This window comes from Castor canadensis, chromosome 15 (genome assembly GCF_047511655.1).
Source record: "Castor canadensis chromosome 15, mCasCan1.hap1v2, whole genome shotgun sequence".
NCBI lineage: Eukaryota > Metazoa > Chordata > Mammalia > Rodentia > Castoridae > Castor > Castor canadensis.
This window is the reverse complement of record NC_133400.1, coordinates 70,614,442-70,630,744: the sequence shown is the minus strand read 5'-3', so window position 1 is coordinate 70,630,744 and position 16,303 is coordinate 70,614,442. Positions and strand designations below refer to the sequence as shown.

At 36.5% G+C, this 16,303-nt stretch overlaps 1 protein-coding gene across 14 annotated transcripts in view; it reads left to right on the top strand.

Moving 5' to 3' along the window:
• The window catches only part of LOC141417502 (cAMP-responsive element modulator-like), a 59,960-nt gene that overhangs the window by 22,090 nt on the left and 21,567 nt on the right, over positions 1-16,303 (top strand). The window lies entirely within an intron of this gene.

Below are 16,303 nucleotides of genomic sequence, written 5' to 3'. Positions count from 1 at the left end.
AAGGAACCCATTGTCACAGCAGGCTGGCTTTGAACAGTATTGGTTGAAAGAGGGTGATTGTAGATTCAGGCACACCAGAGTTTGAATAAAGATTCTGCCTTTCCCTGAGTGATCTAAAGAAAATTCTTATTCCATGATAATTTCAATGTCCTCAGTTGTAAATATGGATAATGACAACTTAATGATTGTTTTAAGTGCTGTGCAGGAGCATATGTACATAGAACAGAATGTCTTGCATATAGCAACATGTCAACCTCTGTTAGTTGTCTAATTCTTTGAGGCAAAACAAACAAAAAACCATGTTTCATTGTCCCTAATACTTAGCACAATTCTGGCATATTCAATAAGTATTTTGCAAAATAAAAACAAAAGGAAATGGGCATTTTAAGGAAAGGTAGGGATATCCATTATCAAAAAGACCTGTTTATCTTCCAATGGGCAAATCTCATTCAGTTCTTTAGGGAAAGTGCTGCCACAGGGTAGTGGGTGGGTACACTTCTCTTTCAGAGGTGAGTGGTTCTATCCTATCTCACACATCTGTCAGGAGGCTCATCCTGACTCACCCTCCTACAGATCAGGAAGCTAATTATGTTATTAGAATGTCAGAGTTATCTGGAATGTCTTTGTCATCCACCTGACAAGAGACCTCATTTGATACTGCTGTGTTTGAAATGGCTGAAAACTGTGAACGTTGTATGAGATGATGTATGAACTTATATAGAGAGGATTTTTTTCAAAATGTTTTCTGGCAGACCTCTTTCTTTCCTCTTACTCCTGAAATTTAGCTATTTCATTGTTCTTAAGTTAAAATTGATTCTAGTTCACTTCTACAACCATTCCTTGAAAACCTCAGAGAGATATGCAGGTTCTGTGCTCAGCAGTGATGAGGATATATGATGAATAAGACATGGCCCATTCGGACGCCACCCCCACCTCTTGAACAGTACAAAAGCCCCTTATCAGGGAACAGTTATATGAAACAGAATGAAATATTAAACAGAATGGTGCCAAACTAGTTTCAGCTAGGAAGTCATTGTGGATGGTAAAAATGGCCACAAATTTTTGCAGCTCTTCCTGTCAAGATGTGGAGACTATTTCCATATATTTTGTGTCTGGTTTGGCTTGATAACTGCTGTGATCAACAGCATATAGTAAAAGTGGCACTGCTCAATTCCTGAGACACAACCCCAAGAAATCTTGCTTCTGCTGCTGTTGTACTTATCATCCTGAGACACTGGCCTGTTGTCATGATGTGGTCACTCCTCAGAGGTGAGAAGAGTCCTCTATCCAAACATTTATTCTTGTTACGACACATCCCAGCAAGAGCAAATGAAAAGATTTGTTACTTGCGTCTGAGCTTTCCTGACTCCCAAGCTGGGTTTAAAATGCCTTCAGAAAGTAGAAAAAGACAACTGACTTGGGGTTATGCAGTGGCTGAGAATGGCTTGGCCACATGTGGGGCAGACAGAGAAGACAATGTTGTGGGACCTGAAAAACTGCCACCAAACAAACAGAAGAATGGAGCTGGATTCTTCTTTACCCTTTTCCACAAGTGTCTTCATAGCACTAGTGCCTGAAATCATCTCTTTCTTTCTTTTTTTTTTTCCTGCCTTCTCCACCCTCTTCAGAATGTAAGCTCAGACTTGGGTAGGACCAAGTCTATATTGTTTTCCACTGATTCTCAATCTTCTAAATTAGTGCTTGGTATATATTAGGGTCTCAGGAAATATTTGTGAATGAATGTACTTCTGCAAGAAAACATCAGCTTTACTGTATCCAACCCTGATACTTAAGAGTCCTATCAGGACAATTGTGCTGCTGGTAATTCTAACGATCTCTACATCTCCTGTCAGTGGAGACCCCAGAGGAATGGCTGGGAAATTTGAGCCTTTGGTTCTTTTTTATGCTTTGAGCTATATCCTAAGTCAAATCTGATCTCCAGAACACCATACACATGGATTGGATTGCTCAGCTTTCCATGGAATTCTTTTTGTTGTATTATGTCCTTGCATTTTATAGAAGTTGTTAAACTACACAGCCATGTACACTGTCTCTGAATATTTACTAAAAGTGCTGCTCAGAACAGTGTCCTTTATAATTCACAGTGACCTAGAAAAAACCAGGAGCAGATGTCTCAGGGCACTAATCCCTCCCATATTAGATGAGGAGGTTATCCATCTATTACGGAATGAACTCTTGTGCTAAATTGTAGTGTCTTCACCTTCTCTACATATTCTCACTATTACCCTCATAACACCCCGTTCTTATCTGTTTACCTTCAGTTTAGTATTTTATGTATACATGTGATTTTTATGGTATTAGTAATTCATAAATGGATGCTTATTCTGGAGACACTGAGAAAGCTCCAAATAAGACTGGACTTTCCATGGCCCTTCTCTGCTTAAGGGAAGCCTGGTGCATGTGGAAAAGCCAAAAGTAGAGTTATCAGGGCTCCACCAGGGAGTGTCACTCAACATGTCTCCTGTAGAACGCTCCAGGGTCCATCTCCCCTGGGGGTTTTCCCACACTGTTGAAGTGTAATTAATGACACTTGTGTCCAGAACTTGGACTCAATAGTGATCTAGAATTTGAAACAAATTCACTTTCCAGAGGTAACCTAGAGGAAATCTTCTAGACAGAATAAGAGTTTGTTTTTTACCTATAGATACAGATTAATATAATGACTAACCCTTAGGCCTAAAAACTGTTGTAGAATAAGTACTGATTGATCGTCAGGAGCACTTTCATATATGTGAATCTCTGGGATTGATTATCTTCTTTTACCTAGAGCTTGATACACTGAAAAATGAAAAAAGTAGGTTCCTGGTAATATTGTTGTTTAAACCTATAATTTAAAATGCTTTAAAAAATGTAATCTAGTTAACCTTTTCTTCAGGAAATAGCTATGTACAATAAGGTGGTCTGTATAGTTGGCTTCGATCAAATGAGTCTATTTTCTTACCCTTTTTATCATACAGTTGTAGATGTGCTTTTGTTGATAAACATATCTTAAGATAATGAACCATGATGTGTTTAGTGAAAGACTTATTTTCATAGAGGTTCGCACTGGATACAAGTGTGGTGAAAGTGTATCCTAATGTTTTTAGAAATCTGAAACATATTGTCATTTCTCTTCATCTTCATTTATTCCAGTCTCTTCATTTCCATTTCCAGATTTCATACAAGAACCTCTGGAAATTAATTATTTGCTATCTTCTGTAATGGTCATTTGAAATATATTAATAGCAATCTAAATTTGCTTATTTTTTGAATCTTAAATCAATTATTATTAAACTACCCTAATGCTTCAAGTTCAAAATCTGCTAAATAAGCTCCTTTAATGCAAATGACCTTTGGACTCTGTTTGCTGGCCTCTGAGGATTTCTGTACAACTGTCTAGGATTCTGGCTTCCGTTTTAGGATTCAGGCACACAGAATCTGTTGTAATATGGTCAAATCAGCCTGACACAGGAAACACATTATTATAAAATGAAATGGAGGATGAAGGGTCTTACAAACTATTAATAATAGACAAATATGAAGTGAAAAGCTGTGTTCCTTTTAGGATGATGGAAGTTTACTAAAATTAGATTATGGTAATGATTTCAGTCTGTAAATTTACTAAGAACAATTTAATTGCACACTTTGAATAGGTGAACTTTATGGTATGTGTTCTATCTCAATAGGCCTGTTGTTTTTTTTAAAGGAATGAAATAACGAAGGAAGGAATAAAGGTGAAGGGATGAAATAATGGTTTGATTTACATATACTCGGAAGGACAATAGTGATCCTAGTAAGCTCCCAACTGAAGTGCAACTTGTAACATTAAAGTGCAAACATAACTGCCTGAGGGATTTCTGAAAGTCATGCCTTGTCTGTGACAGTGGCTGTCCTTTCTGAGATACCTGTGCTGCATCTTGACGCTCATGACAACCAGCAGGTGTGTGCTGAGTTCTACTGTGATGGGAGCTGGTTTTGGAGAGTTGAAGGTATAAATGCAAAACTCAATTTCATCAGTTATCTACTGGCTTAAAACAACAACCATTTATTTGGTTTAGCTCACAGGATTGTGGGTGGCTAGATTGTTCTTGTCTGAACTAGCTTACTTGAACCCTACTGAGCTTTTTCAGGAGATGGTGGTCAGCTGACAAGATGTGTAATTATTGACACAGGTGGACTCACCGTAGGTCTGGCTGGCATACTGTTATCTCAGTTTCCCTCCTTGTGGCCTCTCCTCCTCTAGCTTGGAATTACAATGGCCTCAGGTTTCCAAGTACAGCAAGAGCAGAAGCTTTGAGGATCAGGTTCAGGAACTGCCCCATGTCATTTAGACTATATTTTATTGAGCAAAGCAAGTCACTAAGTTAGCCGGCCCAACTTCAAAGGGTAGGAAATAAAGTCCACCAATTGATAGGAGGAGCTGCACATTTTGGTGACTGTTTCTGCAGTCTACGACAATAATCCAGCTAAATCTACCCAATTTATCTCCAGTGTCATGATAAAGAAAATTTGACCCAGGACTTTGTTAAATAGTCATAGTGTAACACGTGTATTAAACTGTGACTTAATTATTGCACCAGAAGTAGGTAGGAATAACAGAATGATTTGCTAACATTGTTTAAATCTCACTTAGGACTTTGGCCATAGACTTACCTAGCATAAAGAGTGCTTTGGGTTCCTAAAGGACTCACCTTTAAATAGGAGCTTCAAGCCAGAGGAGTTGGGCACACATGATGGATTAACATTATGGAGTGGTTAGTCCACATTGGGTAATTTGTGAGTCCACTACACTATGCCTCATGTTCTGATTCTGGTCATTTGCCAGTTGGAAGTTTTCTCACACCAATAGGAAAAGCTCAGGAGTAGACCACAGCATTTGTGCGACTACAAGTCAAAAAGAGAAAAATACCCTAACCTCTACTGACTAATGTTAGAAAAGAAATTTAGAAGATCTACGATCTTGTTTAAGTTATCCATCAGAATCCAGCAGCAAGTAATAAAAAAGTCACCAAGTACGATCTCACAATTTCTTAAAACTGTGAGCTCATCATCCCCCTGTAAACTGTTCCTATGAAAGAGGCTGCTACATACAGTGGAGAACAGAGTGTGTAGGGCCAGACAAAGAAACCACTCTTAACTCCACTGGTCCTTAACTTTAGCTATGTCAGCATCAAAGACCTTTGTCCACAGCAATTAAAATTTTATACACTTTTAAATTGCACATTTTAAATGGGTGAACTTTATATTATATAAGTTATGTGTCAATAAAGTTGGTGATTTTTAAAATACTGTGTCCTGGTGGAAGGATGAAATAATGGCTTACTTTATTTGTACTTATAGAGGCAGCAGTGATCCTTATAAACCATGGTTGGAACAAATACCACTGATGACCATATAGCAACTGCCTAAGAAGTTTTCTGAAATTTGGCTTTGAACTTTGAAAGTCTCCTTCAGGTTTAAGCTTGGATTTAAGTTGGGGAATTAGACCCATCCTTCAGCCACCTACGTAGTGTTCAATTTGACCTTCCACCTGGGCATCCATTTTCTATGAGCCCAGCTCCCAGTGTAATATTACCAAAGTACCCACGTCCATGTTATCTGACAGGATAAAAAAGAAAGAAAAAAGGGATCTTTTTAGTCAGAAGTTTCCTTTAACTGATTCTGCACACACCTTAAAAGAGGTATCTTCCTGGCCATTTCACTCCTAGGACCTGTTACTTCAGATGCAGTTCTGAGTTTCCTAATAAAATGATCAGGCGAGTCTCTGGGAGCATACTAACTTAGCCTGGTAAGGAGCTATTACATTTTCCTTCAAACAGATGCTCCTCTTCTCGCTGAGGCCCTTGGCTTGGTGCACTAACATAGCAAATTCTTCTCAGGGTTTCTGCCCATTGAGCCAGGACGGAGAAAATGGCAAAAGCCTTGTCAGGGAGCCACTCCGAAGAGTAGGCCCATTTCTGTTTCCCTTCTACCACTATAGTTTTGTATTAATTTTCAAATTAAATAACTATTACAATAACTGTTTTCTACAGCTCTAAATCATCTCATCAAATTTATAACAAACCAACTACAGAGTTGACTGCACATCACACTGGATGGAACTGTTGACCTCACAGCCATGACGATTTCTAGGATGTTCTAGCTCAGGGTTTTCCTTTTCTGTATTTACAGTAGCATTTTAAGGGGTTTCAAACTTCTCAAAGCTGAGAGTCACATGTGATTTAATCTTTTATAATCTTAATACATCTAATATTAAAGTAAAATTTATAGTCAATAACCATAATTTCAGATTTTCCATATATTCCTTATAAATATGAAAAATTGCTGGGGAAACTAGCTAGTTTTTTAGGTGTCTTACCTATCCTCACCCCTCCCTTGTGTGCTCTCGCTTTTATCATGTGCTCATAGTCCAATCCCCTTGTTGTGTTTGCCCTTGATCTAATGTCCGCATATGAGGGAGAACATACGATTTTTGGTCTTTTGGGTCAGGCTAACCTCACTCAGAATGATGTTCTCCAGTTCCATCCATTTACCAGCAAATGATAACATTTCGTTCTTCTTCATGGCTGCATAAAATTCCATTGTGTATAAATACCACATTTTCTTAATCCATTCATCAGTGGTGGGGCATCTTGGCTGTCTCCATAACTTGGCTATTGTGAATAGTACCGCAATAAACATGGGTGTGCAGGTGCCTCTGGAGTAACCTGTGTCACAGTCTTTTGGGTATATCCCCAAGAGTGGTATTACTGGATCAAATGGTAGATCCATGTCTAGCTTTTTAAGTAGCCTCCAAATTTTTTTCCAGAGTGGTTGTACTAGTCTACATTCCCACCAACAGTGTAAGAGGGCTCCTTTTTCCCTGCATCCTCGCCAACACCTGTTGTTGGTGGTGTTGCTGATGATGGCTATTCTAACAGGGGTGAGGTGGAATCTTAGTGTGGTTTTATTTGCATTTCCTTTATTGCTAGAGATGGTGAACATTTTTTCATGTGTTTTTTGGCCATTTGAATTTCTTCTTTTGACAAAGTTCTGTTTAGTTCACTTGCCAATTTCTTTATTGGATCATTAGTTTTGGGAGAATTTAGTTTTTTAAGTTCCCTATATATTCCGGTTATCAGTCCTTTGTCTGATGCATAGCTGGCAAATATTTTCTCCTACTCTCTGGGTGTCCTCTTCAGTTTAGAGACCATTTCTTTTGATGAGCAGAAGCTTTTTAATTTTATGAGGTCCCATTTATCTATGGTATCTCTTAGTTGCTGTGCTGCTGGGGTTCCATTGAGAAAGTTCTTATCTATACCTACTAACTCCAGAGTATTTCCTACTCTTTCCTGTATCAACTTAAGAGTTTGGGGTCTGATAAGATCCTTGATCCATTTTGAGTTAATCTTGGTATAGGGTGATATACATGGATTTAGTTTCAGTTTTTTGCAGACTGCTAACCAGTTTTCCCAGCAGTTTTTGTTGAAGAGGCTGCTTTTTCTCCATCATATATTTTTAGTGCATTTGTCAAAGAGAAGTTGGTTATAGTTGTGTGGCTTCATATCTGGGTCCTTTCTTCTGTTCCACTGGTCTTCATGTCTGTTTTTGTGCCAGTATCATGCTATTTTTATTGTTATTGCTTTGTAATATAGTTTGAAGTCAGGTATCATGATACCTCCAGCATTGTTCTTTTGACTGAGGAATGGTTTCAGTTTTTCTCCATTAAGTATAGTGCTGGCTGTAGGTTTGTCATATATAGCTTTTATAATGTTGAGGTACTTTCCTTCTATTCCTAGTTTTCTTAGAGCTTTTATCATGAGATGGTGTTGGATCTTATCAAAGGCTTTTTCTGCATCTATTCAGATGATCAGGTGATTTTTGGCTTTGCTTCTGTTAATGTGGTTTATTAAGTTTATTGATTTTCGTATGTTGAACCACCCCTGCATCCCTGGGATGAAGCCTACTTGGTCGTGGTGAGTAATCTTTTTGATGTGTTGTTGAATTCGGTTTGCCATTATTTTGTTGAGGACTTTTGCATCAATGTTCATTAAGGAGATTGGCCTATAGTTCTCCTTTTTGGAAGTGTCTTTGCCTGGTTTTGTGATAAGTGCAATACTGTCTTCATAAAATGTGTTAGGCAGTGTTCCTTCCCTTTCTATTTCGTGGAACAGTTTAAGGAGGGTTGGTATTAGTTCTTCTTTAAAGGTCTGATAGAATTCAGCAGAGAATCCATCAGGTCCTGGACTTTTCTTTTTGGGGAGACTCTTGGTTGCTGCTTCAATTTCATTTTGTGTTATAGATCTATTCAGGTGATTAATTTCCTCTTGGTTCAGTTTTGGATCATCATATGTGTCTAGAAATCTGTCCATTTCTTTAAGATTTTCAAATTTATTTGAATATAGGTTCTCAAAGTAGTCTCTGATGATTTCCTGGACTTCCTTGGTGTTTGTTGTTATCTCCCCTTTAGCATTCCTGATTCTACTAATTTGGGTTTTTTCTCTCCTGATTTTAGTCAGGTTTGCCAGGGGTCTGTCAATCTTGTTTATTTTTTCAAAGAACCAGCTTATTGTTTCATTAAGTCTTTGTATGGCTTTTTGGTTTCTATTTCATTGATTTCAGGTCTTATTTTTATTGTTTCTCTCCTTCTATTTGCTTTGGGATTTGATTGTACTTGTTTTTCTAGGAGTTTGAGATGTATCATTAGGTCATTGACTTGGGATCTTTCAGTCTTTTTAATATATGCACTCATGGCTATAAACTTTCCTCTCAGGACTGCCTTTGCCGTGTCCCATAGGTTCCGGTAGGTTGTGTTTTCATTTTCATTGACTTCCAGGAACTTTTTAATTTCCTCTTTTATGTCATCAATGACCCATTGTTCATTAAGTAATGGGTTATTTAGTTTCCAGCTATTGGCATGTTTTTTGTCTTTACTTTTGTTGTTGAGTTCTACTTTTACTGCATTGTGTTCAGATAGTATGCATGGTATAATTTCTAATTTCTTATATTTGTTGAGGCTTGTTTTGTGCCCTAGGATATGATCTATTTTGGAGAAGGTTCCATGGGCTGCTGAGAAGAATGTCTATTGTGTAGAAGTTGGATGAAATGTTCTGTAGACATCAACTAGGTCCATTTGACTATTGTATATTTTAGATCTTGGATTTCTTTATTGATTTTCTGTTTGGATGCCCTATCTATTGATGATAATGGGGTGTTAAAGTCTCCCACAACCATTGTGTTGGCGTTTATATATGCTTTTAGGTCTTTCAGGGTATGTTTGATGAAATTGGGTGCGTTGACATTGGGTGCATACAGGTTGATGATTATTATTTCCTTTTAGTCTATTTCCCCTTTTATTAGTATGGAATGTCCTTCTTTATCTCGTTTGATCAATATAGGTTTGAAGTCTACTTTGTCAGAGATAAGTATTGCTACTCCTGCTTGTTTTCAGGGGCCATTGGCTTGGTAAATCTTCTTCCAGCCTTTCATCCTAAGCCTATGTTTATTTCTGTCAGTGAGATGGGTCTCCTGTAAGCAACAAATTGTTGGATCTTCCTTTTTAATCCATTTCATCAAGTGGTGCCTTTTGATGGGTGAATTAAGTCCTTTAACATTAAGTGTTAGTACTGACAGGTATGTGGTGATTCCTGTCATTTAGTTGTCTTAGTTGTTTGAAGGTTTGATTGTGTGTACCTAAGTTGGGGTTACTCTCTACTTTTTTGCTTTTTCTTTTCCTGTGGTTTGGTGCTGCCTGTCCTTTCATGGTTATGATGGGTTTCACTTTCTGTGTGTAAATTCCTTTGAAGAATCTTTTGTATTGTGGCTTTGTGGTCACATATTGTTTTAGTTTCTGCTTATCATGGAAGACTTTTATTGCTCCATCTGTTTTGAATGATAGTTTTGCTGGGTAGAGTATCCTGGGGTTGAAGTTATTTTCATTCAGTGCCCAGAAGATCTCACCCCACATTCTTCTTGCTTTTAATGTTTCTGTTGAGAAGTCTGCTGTGATTTTGATGGGTTTACCTTTGTATGTTTTTTGTTTTTTCTCTCTTACAGCCTTCAATATTCTTTCCATAGTTTCTGTACTTGTTGTTTTAATGATGATATGTCATGGGGTAGTTCTATTTTGATCTGGTCTGTTTGGTGTTCTGGAGGCCTCTTGCATCTGTATGGGAATATCTTTCTCTAGATTTGGGAAATTTTCTGTTATTATTTTGTTGAATATATTGCATATTCCCTTTGCTTGCACCTCTTCTCCTTCTTCGATGCCCATGATTCTCAAGTTTGGTCTTTTGATGAAGTTGATGAGTTCTTGCATTTTCTTTTCACAGGTCTTGAGCTGTTTAATTAATAGTTTTTTGGTTTTTCCTTTAATTACCATTTCATCTTTGAGTTCTGAGATTCTGTCTCTGTTTGTTCTATTCTGCTGGATTGGCCTTCCGTTTTGTTTTGCAGTTCTGTTTCGTTCTTTTTTCTGAGGTTTTCCATATCCTGGGTGGTTTCCTCTTTAATGTTGTCTATTTTTTGTCCTGAGTTCATTTATCTGTTTATTAATCGTGTTCTCTGTTTCACTTTTACATGAAAAACATGAAGCACTGTTTATTCAGTGCTTCTATGGTTTCCTTTATTTCTTCTTTTGCTTTTTCAAATTCTCTATTTTTGTTGTCTTGGAATTTCTTGAGTGTCTCCTGTACATTTTGGTTGACCATATCCAGTATCATCTCTATAAAATTCTCACTGAGTACCTGTAGTATTTCTTCTTTTAAATTATTCTTATGGGCTTCATTGGGTTCTTTGGCATAGTTTATCTTCATTTTGTTGGAGTCTGGATCTGAGTATCTGTTTTCTTCCTTTCCCTCTGGTTCCTGTACTAATTTTTTGCTGTAGGGAAACTGGTTTCCCTGTTTTTTCTGTCTTCCCGTCATTGCCCTTAGTAGCTAGGATTGCAGGCATGAGACACCAACACCTGGCTGGACTATCTTAAAATAAATTTGATTGGCTTTTAAATTTTAGAAAAGTATAAAGAAGGGGGAAATGACATGCAATCTGATTTCCTCATTTAAATTAATTCAAGGTAAAAAATTAAAGAAAAAGTAGTATATAAATATGGTTAGAAATTATTAAGATTCAGAGAGATATAAAAAAGAAAAGGCTACTTTCTTTCATTTCTTACACCAAAGGCAAACAATTCCATACATAAAAATTTCTTATTTAATTTGAACAATTTCTCATGTAATCAATCTTTCTTAGAAGTTTTCCTATACAAATATTACCATATGTGAGTGGTTATGTCTATGAACATGTATTTCTTTGTTCATTTACATAGAGGGGATTAAGCTATAATGCTGTTCTGTACTTTCTGCACAGATATATAATTATTATTTAGGTTACTTCCACATTATATATTTTGAAAAGCATTTTCAAGTGTGTTTCTCAGATAAATTCCTTTCTTCATGTTTAACAATCTTTAATTCAATCATAAAAGTCCAGTACAAGCCATTTGTAGTGCTTGGGATTTGTTCTTTTAAAAACAACAGAGGAAATGCAATAAACTGATATTTCCACTTTTCAAAATCCTTCAAGGAAAGAGTGGATCATAGGGTCATAGAAGATTAACCTAATGAAATCCACTTTCTCCCCACCAATAGTTTATACACCTTCCATAATCTTAATACATATCCCTGAATGAAGATTTACAGTTCAGCTTTGCTTACATTAACCATTTTAAAAATGCCAATAAAAAGCAAGCTAGTGCTTGCTTCCTACATTGCCAAACAACTGCTCCTAGATGCATTTCTTCTTAAAACAAGGGGGTCATCATTTGTACAAAGCAATAGTTAGCTTCCATATACATTTTCCAGAAATGGCATGTGCCGTTCAAAACCTAGACACTCTCACACTTGCAAAGTGGAATCTCGAGTGGAATATAGAAACATGAATGGCAAAATTGAAGATCAGTAGCAGAATTATTTTCTATTTATTTAAAGCATAGTAAAAAATGGTACACTTTGGAAATTCAGTGGCATACGGTACATTGCCATTAATTTGAGGAACATCATACAGTGAAAAAAAAAGAGAAAAAGGAATTTTTTTATTAACAGTGCTCCTGTTTTGAGAACTGCATTACATAATTTTACCTTCCCAAACAGACCATTCACAAATATCAGGTCAATAAACTACTAACATCCATAAAAATGGTAGCTTCTGACTAAAATGCAAGAATTTAAAAGTGGTATCACACAAATTCTTAAGAGTAACATTTCTGGTTATTTCATATACCTTTTTTGAATAGGAATTGACAAGTTGTCCTTAAAAATTTTGCATATCTTACTCTTCTGTCATTTGTTTGTGAGTCAGCTTATTTCTTCCCAAACCATTAAATGCTCAAAATTCTCAAATCTGATGGGTAGAAATTTTTACTTACTATTTGTGTGTGTGTGTGTGTGTGTGTGTGTGGTACTGGGGATCAAATTCAGGGCCTGGGTGTACTAGGCAAGCACATTACTATTGACCTACATCCACAGCCTTGTATATTACAATTCTTAAAAGCTCACATATCCTGGAACATATACAACCAACTGAATAGTGCCTTATTGTCTTAGATTTCTAAAGTTACTATTGTTTAAAACCTTCATCAAACTTCTTTCTTGGAATAGCTTTCATAACAACTTAATAAGCTATCTACCCCAAATCACTTTTTCTTAATATTCTCAAATGATATTCTTCATCTTGAAAAACAGTACCAAGAATTTGTATGGGGCTCATTTCAACAATAACTATCAATGATTTCCAAAGCCAACTCAGTAAAAAATCTCTAGAACAACTGCTATTTGTATTGATTTCTATTATATAATCAAAGTAGTAAAATGAGTTCTATCAATTGAAGCTTCAAGTCAAGTCCCCTAATTCCCAGTCCTCAGCCTCTATCTCTATCTATCTATCTATCTATCTATCTATCTATCTATCTATCTATCATCTGTCTATCTATCATCTGTCTATCTATCATCTATCTATCTATCTATCTATCTATCTATCTATCTATCTATTCAGAAGCTTCCAAGTCATACATTTATTCACTGGGCTATAAATAAGGATAGTATAAGATAATGACTCATTTATTATTTTATTCAACAGATGTATATTGAGTACCCACTGTACCAGGCACTGAGGTAGATTCTATGGGTACAATTATGAGCATGAAGACACTTGGTACTTGCTTTCATGGAACTTACTAACACAGGAGATGTAAATTGATCAAGTAATTACATACAAGATATATAGGTGTGTGCCTATATATGTGTGTGTATATAGTTAAAAATTTCATATATAATTAAAAACTTAAGGCAATGCTATCAGTAAATAATAGGCAATGTTTATTGAATTGTTACTATATCCCAGGCAGCACCGTGACAGTGCTTTATAGATACTATATCATATAAGTCTTCACAAATCTATGAGGTAGATATTGTAATTATCACCATCTTATACATAAGAAGCTAAGACTCGTAGAAAAGAAGGAAATTGTCAGGTAACCTTGCCAATAAGCAATGAGATAGGATTTGATTCTAGGCAGTCTAATTTCAGTGGCTGTGAGTGTGACTATTGACTGATGCCCTTCTCTCTGTGGGAATGAAATTTAGAAAACTGATCTAGTCCAGGGAGTTCAAGATTGTTTGAGTCAGCTGCTATTGCATGTTGAAATCCACATTAAATACTTTTGACTTTCATCTCTACACTGATAAGAAGCCATGGAATGATTTTAATAGGGAAAAATAAAATTGGATTTGAGATTTGAAAGGATAACTTTCAGAGAGGCAAGAGAAGCAGGGAAGCTAGCTGGGAGGTTACTGAGAAAGCTCATGTGAGAGATGATTGCGGTTTGGATGAGGGCTAAGATGGTGGTAATGGACAGAAATGGAAGAATTTGAAAAGAAGCAAGACATGGTCTATGTGGTGATGGACAGAAATGGATGAATTTGAGGAAAAGCAAGAACAGGGCTTTTGGTGGTGTGGAAATTGGATAGGAAGAAGAGGAGGAAGCTAAGAATTTTGTCTTTATTTCTGACTGTGGCATTGAATACTGGTGGTGCCTTTCAGCTAGAGAGGAGACAGTGGTTGAGGACCAGGCTTGGTAGAGGAGAGAGAGGTAATGCTCCTGGAAAAGGTGGCAATTCAAATCATTTGGTATTTCCAAGTGTAAATGCAAAAAGACAGGTATCAGCACAAAGCTCAGAGAGGAGGGTGAAGATAAAAGTGGGAGCCATGGGTGTGAGACTGATTGGTGGCACTGTCGTGACTGTGCTGTCAAGCAGGAAGGAGGCACTGGGCATGGGAGGAAGGAGCCAACATTGTTACCTTGAGGATTTCTCACAGTGGACAGCAGATAGTGGAGAAAGAACTAGAAAACCAAACTGCAGAAGACTGGCCCAGAGGACAGGGAGATGTCACAGGAATTATTTAGGGACAGAGGGAACTTAAAATATTAAATGCTGCTAGAGTTCAGATAGTATAAGGATTTTTTTAAAAAATATTGTTTGAATTTAACAGATAGAAGGTAGCCTTCTGGATTTCTCCTTTGTTTTCCTCTATCAAGTAACATCATTTATCAAGTTAGAAAGCAGCAAAACCAGTATTAGTTTAATTTTGAGTAAAAATATTCTCACCTTGTATTCAGAGACAATGTCAAAATATTTTTAGAAGAATGCTTTTGCATTTTTAGAAATTATTCTCAAAAACATCGAATATATAAATCATAGTATTAAATAATGTGTATATAATAATATTCTTGAAAATACTCTTAGAACTTAGCATTAGCAAAAAGTTCCTCTCAAGGAATTGGTAAGTTTATTTTTATGGACTAAGAAACTATTAACCCAATTATATTAACTTAGTAAATATTAACCTTATATCTAACAATATAACCTAAATATTACCAGAAATTCAGAGCTACAGTTAATATAGAAGGGATTTAATCATTGAAATGATTCCTGTCTCTTACATTTATGTTTTCTCTGACTTTATACTGGTATTTCTTGCTTGAGGTATTATGTAGCATGTGAGCTGAATGTGGGAAATTATTTATATTCTTTTTTGAATAAAAGTTATTAAAAGTTAATATCTAAAAGAAGTAAGTTAGGTCAATGAGTATACAAATGGTCCATACACTCTATTCTCAATAATTTTGAAGATAAGTCAGGCATAAATAGATTCTAATCTGGCTCAGCCACATGCTAGCCTGTTATTCTGTGAATTGAATATTAATGCCTACCATATTGAGTTGCTTTAAAGAGTAAATGTGGTAATATATACAAAATGACCACTATACTTGGCAGACAGTAGTAACTTAACTATTGTTTTCTTCTGAAATCCTTCTCCAATCATCAAATTATGTTTTCAGAGTAGAATTTGTTAAAAAGGTAATTTTAGATTTTTGGTCATATCTTCTCTTAGGCTTACCTCAGCTACCCTGGCACTTATTGTCTTATTTGATTTTGTATTCCAAATGCCTACCTCATTCATTAGCATGGGTCCTATATTCAATTCATGCTGTCGAATGAATGAATGAGTGGCAAATGTGAGAGAGAATGAATGGCGAGTGGACCTGGAGTGCATCCATGATCACCTCCCTCTAGTCCCTTTTGCCTTCTTTTTATTAAGTGTAACTCTTCCCCATTCTTTGAGAACCCTCAAATCCTACTTCCATTTTGAAGTTTCTTATAATTATAATGTGCACAGATTGGTCACCTGCCTTCTAATTAGGTGGGTTTCACGCTATTTCTAGCAGTAATTTTTCTTAATTGAAAAACCTTGCATAAGACTCTTAGGTTATGAAAGAGACTGTGGGAGTGCTCCGCCCATTTTCCCTACCCACTCTGCAGCAGACTTTCCACCTTGCACAGTACACATCTCCTCTTGGATATCCTTTATATCTTGACCCAAAATTACATTCCACAAACCACCCTGCTTTATTCTTCTGTCCTCCCATGTATTCATAATGCATATCATGGTCTGCCTCCACAGAACTTTTAAATCCCCTGGAAGCAGGAAGAATGCCTTAACCTTCCTGTCTATCTCTGATGAGATCCAAATGGATGCTGAAAGTTTAATGAGTCCCCAAGAAGTGCTTGTTGTTCTTCTGCAGTTTCTTTCTCCCTTCTTGAGATAATGTCAAGTAAGGTGAATTGAAATTCTCTTGATTTGTGTAGTCAGCTTATCAGAAAGAGCCTTTATTATGAGAACTTAAGAACCTGATTCTGTTACTGAATGGGGATAAAAGACCTTGTTTCTGTGTGAATCACTCTATATACATTGCCTCATTTAGTTC